At 57.3% G+C, this 5,630-nt stretch overlaps 1 protein-coding gene across 1 annotated transcript in view; it reads right to left on the reverse strand.

Annotated features, from left to right (window-relative positions):
* The window catches only part of LOC132385571 (DNA-binding protein Ikaros-like), a 207,128-nt gene extending 201,970 nt beyond the window's left edge, over positions 1-5,158 (reverse strand). Inside the window, exon 1 of the mRNA XM_059957736.1 lies at positions 5,059-5,158. The gene's annotated coding sequence lies outside the window, so the exon portion shown is untranslated. The remainder of the gene's footprint in view (positions 1-5,058) is intronic.
* Positions 5,159-5,630: the final 472 nt, after the last annotated feature.

A 5,630-nucleotide genomic window follows, 5' to 3' on the forward strand; every position in this document is an offset into this window, starting at 1 on the left:
GTGAGGCTGATCGCAGCTCTGCTACGTTGGAGAGCAGGTGACATACCACAGACCATCATGGGTACTAACAAGAGTAAATCTGCAGATGCTGGAAATCCAAAGCAACACAACTCAGCAGGCCAGGCAGCATCAACGGGAAAAAGTTTCAATGGGCCGAAACTATCTAAATGGAGTCAAGTTAGGAAAAGGGGGTGTACAAAGAGATCTAGGTGTTCTTGTACACCAGTCAATGAAAGCAAGTATGCAGGTATGGCAGGCAGTGAAGAAAGCTAATGGCATGCTGGCTTTTATAACAAGAGGAATTGAGTATAGGAGTGAAGAGGTCTTTCTGCAGCTGTACAGGGCCCTGGTGAGACCACACCTGGAGTATTGTGTGCAGTTTTGGTCTCCAAATTTCAGGAAGGACATTCTTGCTATTGAGGGAGTGCAGCACAGGTTCACAAGGTTAATTCCCGGAATGGCGGGACTGTCATATGTTGAAAGATTGGAGCGACTGGGCTTGTATACACTGGAATTTAGAAGGATGAGGGGATCTGATTGAGACGTATAAGATTATTAAGGGATTGGACACGCTGGAGGCAGGAAGCATGTTCCCGATGATGGGTGAGTCCAGAACTAGAGGCCACAGTTTAAGAACAAGGGGTAGGCCATTTAGAACGGAGTTGAGGAAAAACTTTTTCACCCAGAGAGTGGTGGATATGTGGAATGCTCTGCCCCAGAAGGCAGTGGAGGCCAAGTCTCTGGATGCATTCAAGAGAGAGTTAGATAGAGCTCTTATAGATAGTGGGGTCAAGGGATACGGGGAGAGGGCAGGAACGGGGTACTGATTGTGGGTGATCAGCCATGATCACAGTGAATGGCAGTGCTGGCTAGAAGGGCCGAATGGCCTGCTCCTGCATCTATTGTCTATTGAAACACTGACTGTCTTCCTCTTCTCCACAGGTGCTGCCTAACTTGCTGAGCTTCTCCAGCATTTTGTGTGGGTTCCATCAACCTGAGGAATCACTGGTTAAGACAGCTCACGTAAAACTCTTCAATAGGCTAACTGGATATCAGAATCAGATTTAACACCACCAGCAGGCCTCGTGAAGTTTGTAGCAGTAAAGACGCAACACACAGGAATAAAGAAAAAAAAACAAATTATTGTCAATACATATATATAAATAGTTAAATAGTGCAGAAAAGGGGTGAAGTAGTGTTCATGGGTTGAATGTCCATTCAGAAATTGGATGGCAGAGAGGAAGAGATTTCAGCAAGGCATTTGATAAGGTAGCCCATGCAAGGCTTATTGAGAAAGTAAGGAGGCATGGGATCCAAGGGGACAGTGCTTTGTGGATCCAGAACTGGCTTGTCCACACAAGGCAAAGAGCGGTTGTAGATGGGTCATATTCTGCATGGAGGCTGGTGACCAGTGGAGTGCCTACTCTTCGTGATTTTTATAAGTGACCTGCATGAGGAAGTGAAGGGATGGGTTTGTAAGTATGCTGATGACACAAAGGTTGGAGGTGTTGTGGATAGTGTGGAGGGCTGTCAGAGGTTACAGCGGGGCATCGATACAATGCAAAACTGGGCTGAGAAGTGGCAGATGGAGTTCAACCCAGGGAAATGTGAGGTGGTTCATTTTGGTAAGTCAAATGTGATGGCAGAATATGGTATTAATGGTAAGACTCTCGGCAGTGTGGAGGATCAGAGCGATCTTGGGGTCCGAGTCCATAGGACACTCAAAGCAGCTGCACAGGTTGACTCTGTGGTTAAGAAGGCGTACGGTGTATTGGCCTTCATCAATCGCGGAATTGAATTTAGGAGCCGAGAGGTAATGTTGCAGCTATTTAGGACTCTGGTCAGACCCCACTTGGAGTACTGTGCTCAGTTCTGGTTGCCTCACTACAGGAAGGACGTGGAAGCCATAGAAAGGGTGCAGAGGAGATTTACAAGGATGTTGCCTGGATTGGGGAACATGCCCAGTGAGAATCGGTTGAGTGAACTCTGCCTTTTCTCCTCGGAGCGACGGAGGATGAGAGGTGACCTGATAGAGGTGTATAAGATGATGAGAGGCATTGATAGTGTGGATAGTCAGAGGCTTTTTCCCAGGGCTGAAATGGCTAGCACGAGAGGACACAGGTTTAAGGTGCTGGGGAGAGGGTACAGAGGAGATGTCAGGGGTAAGTTTTTTACTCAGAGAGTGGTGAGTGTGTGGAATGGGCTGCCGGCGACAGTGGTGGATGCAGATACGATAGGGTCTTTTAAGAGACTTTTGGATAGGTACATGGAGCTTAGAAAATAGAGGGCTGTGGGTAAACTTCTAAGGTGGGGACATGTTCGGCTTAGCTTTGTGGGCTGAAGGGCCTGTGTTGTGCTGTAGGTTTTCCATACTTCTATGTTTAAGAAGCTCTTCCTGAATCATCTTCAAGCTTCTCTGCCTCCTTCCTGGGGGGCAGCAATGTGAAGAGGGCATGACCTGGGTGGTGGGGGGGGGGGCTCTTTCACGATGAGGCACCGCTCTTTGAAGAGGTCCTGGGCGCTACGGAGGTCAGGGCCCCTGATGGATCTGACTAATTTTCACTACTCTCGTCAGCTGAGTTCGATTCCCCACACCCCCCCAATACCAGACGGGATAATATTTAGAGGTACACTCGCCCCACAACCCCGGTTTAACCCTAACCTGACCCCAGGGCAACTTCCAGTGACCAGATAGTCTTTGGGGTGCGGGAGGAGCCCCACACGTTCCACAGGGACCCCTCACAGAGGATTCAGCCCCGAGATCTCTGGGATGCCCCGGGGGCTGTGGTAACCGCTAGGCAGCAGCCCTCTGTGGGGGAGACCGTTGGGGGGGGGGTAGAGGTGGTCACTCAGGCTAAAGGTCACGTCCCTGGTCCCTGCACGGCACTGCAGTGGGTGGCAATTGAAATGGCGGCCCCTACCTGTGCCCCCAGCGCCTCCTGTGGGCGGGGAGGGGGGAGTGTACCCAGAGAGCTTCCATCCCAACCCAATCTACAACCCTCCGGGGCATAATGCCCAATCTTTGTGGGAGTCCCCAGTCCAATCCGACAGTGCACATCCGGTGACAGAGTCCACGATTAACGGAGCTCGCTCCATTCCAGAAGACCTAGGGACAGAATCGGGGCCGTTCGGCCCATCGAGTCTGCTCTCTCTCTCTCCCCCAATTCCATCCCACTACCCCTCCCCAACCACTCAAGAAGCTCTCCACCTCCGCTTCAAGTATACCCAGAGTCTTGGCCGTCCGCAGACTCACCACCTGAATTCCCCCCCCCCCCATCACTCACTCAAAGGGGGTGTCGGGCCGGACGAAAGACGGTTTTACGAGGCGGAAATAAATCCTCACAAGGTAACTAACGGTATCCATTCGAAGCGGGGTGGCTTTACTCCGTCGGGGGCAGAACAGCTCCCATTTAAAGAAGGGCGCTTGCGGTCTCCCCCCCGTGAAACCCACAACGGCGATTCGCGTGAGACCCGCTCCACCATCTGTCCCCATTTCAGGCTCAACTTCACCCTCGCCGGGGTGGGCAATGAGGTTGGAAAAGTCCACCCCGAGTCGGTCGGCGGGTGGGAAACTGGCCGGTTCTAACTTGGGACCGCACCGAAAGGTGACGGGACCTCCAGAACCAGGGCTGTCGGCCACCCCACCCACCCCACTGACAGGGGGGTGACTCTAACCCCTCCGCCAACACCGGGTGCCGACGCCTGCATTCTTCCCCCCCCACCCCGTCACCGCAATCTCGCCTTGGGTACTCATTTAATCTGGGCTTCCGGAGGAAGCTGCCTTCACAAAACACACTCGTCCCCGAAGAAGATAATTGCATAATTTCCCAGCGGGAGCTTTGAGCGCGCCCCGCCCCGGGTCGGCAGAACCCCGGTTACAGAGAACAGAGACAGACACCTCATCAACGCCGCCGAGTCAGTCGCAACATCCTCAGACAGACCGGCACTCGGAACATCACCCCCTTTTGTGTCCGGGCGTCGGAAACCTTCTGCATCTCGCCCTCACCCGACCGGGCATGAGAGAGAGAGCCCCACCCGATGTGGGGCCGCACTCTGCCTCGAGCGGGGGTCGCCCCCCGGGAATTGGCAGAGGAGTTGAACAGAAGAAACCCACCCCCCACCACCACCACCCCCGGAGCCGGGCAGACTGCAGCCGGCTTCATCACTGCCCCCCACCACCACCACCCCCGGAACCGGGCAGACTGCAGCCGGCTTCATCACTGCCCCCCACCACCACCACCCCCGGAACCGGGCAGACTGCAGCCGGCTTCATCACTGCCCCCCCACCACCACCACCCCCGGAACAGGGCAGACTGCAGCCGGCTTCATCACTGCCCCCCACCACCACCACCCCCGGAACCGGGCAGACTGCAGCCGGCTTCATCACTGCCCCCCACCACCACCACCCCCGGAACCGGGCAGACTGCAGCCGGCTTCATCACTGCCCCCCACCACCCCCGGAACCGGGCAGACTGCAGCCGGCTTCATCACTGCCCCCCACCACCCCCGGAACCGGGCAGACTGCAGCCGGCTTCATCACTGCCCCCCACCACCCCCGGAACCGGGCAGACTGCAGCCGGCTTCATCACTGCCCCCCACCACCCCCGGAACCGGGCAGACTGCAGCCGGCTTCATCACTGCCCCCCACCACCCCCGGAACCGGGCAGACTGCAGCCGGCTTCATCACTGCCCCCCACCACCCCCGGAACCGGGCAGACTGCAGCCGGCTTCATCACTGCCCCACCACCACCCCCAGAACCGGGCAGACTGCAGCCGGCTTCATCACTGCCCCACCACCACCCCCAGAACCGGGCAGACTGCAGCCGGCTTCATCACTGCCCCCCACCACCCCCGGAACAGGGCAGACTGCAGCCGGCTTCATCACTGCCCCCCACCACCACCACCCCCGGAACCGGGCAGACTGCAGCCGGCTTCATCACTGCCCCCCACCACCACCACCACCACGGCATCGACATTCTCTTTGGCAAATCCCCACCCGAGGTGATTGCCGGAGCTGCAGGTCCCACCCCCGGGGTGGGGAGGGGGTCGCCCACTGACCTTCGCGCTCCGCCGCCCCGTCGCTCTCGCTGCAGAAACTTATTCTCACTTTGGAAACTTGTGGCACGCCGTGCGCGCCCGGCGGGAGAATCCATCCGCGCGGGCACGCCCCCGGCCCGTGACGTCAGCGCGTCGCCGGGAATCACCCTCCGCGTCAGGACGCCGGCGGGAGGGAGGGAGAGAGGGAGAGCAAACCGCCGGCGCGTGACGTCACCCACCGGCCCCGCCCCCCCACCCGAGACCCGGCCCGAGCGAAGGTGGACGGCCTCATGTCCGGCCTCGACATGTTAGCCCAACCCCCCCTCCCCAAAACTCCCCTACTCCTCCCGCATATAAATATAACACAGCCTCCGGCTGATGGTAAAAGATTCCTGACCCCAGTCGGTATAAATAAACCCCACCCCCTCCCATCACAACCCCAGGGGGTCCTCAGGCAATTCCGGCCCGGCGCATGCGCATCGCCTTGGCGCCGGCCGCCGTTCCGGCAACGCGCGTGCGCCGTGGCTGCTTGGGGGCTCACTCCCGCCGCATTCCCACCGAGCGCATGCGCTATTGCTCGTTGTCTCCGCCAC

This window comes from Hypanus sabinus (genome assembly GCF_030144855.1).
Source record: "Hypanus sabinus isolate sHypSab1 chromosome X1 unlocalized genomic scaffold, sHypSab1.hap1 SUPER_X1_unloc_1, whole genome shotgun sequence".
In the NCBI taxonomy this organism is placed as follows: Eukaryota; Metazoa; Chordata; class Chondrichthyes; order Myliobatiformes; family Dasyatidae; genus Hypanus; species Hypanus sabinus.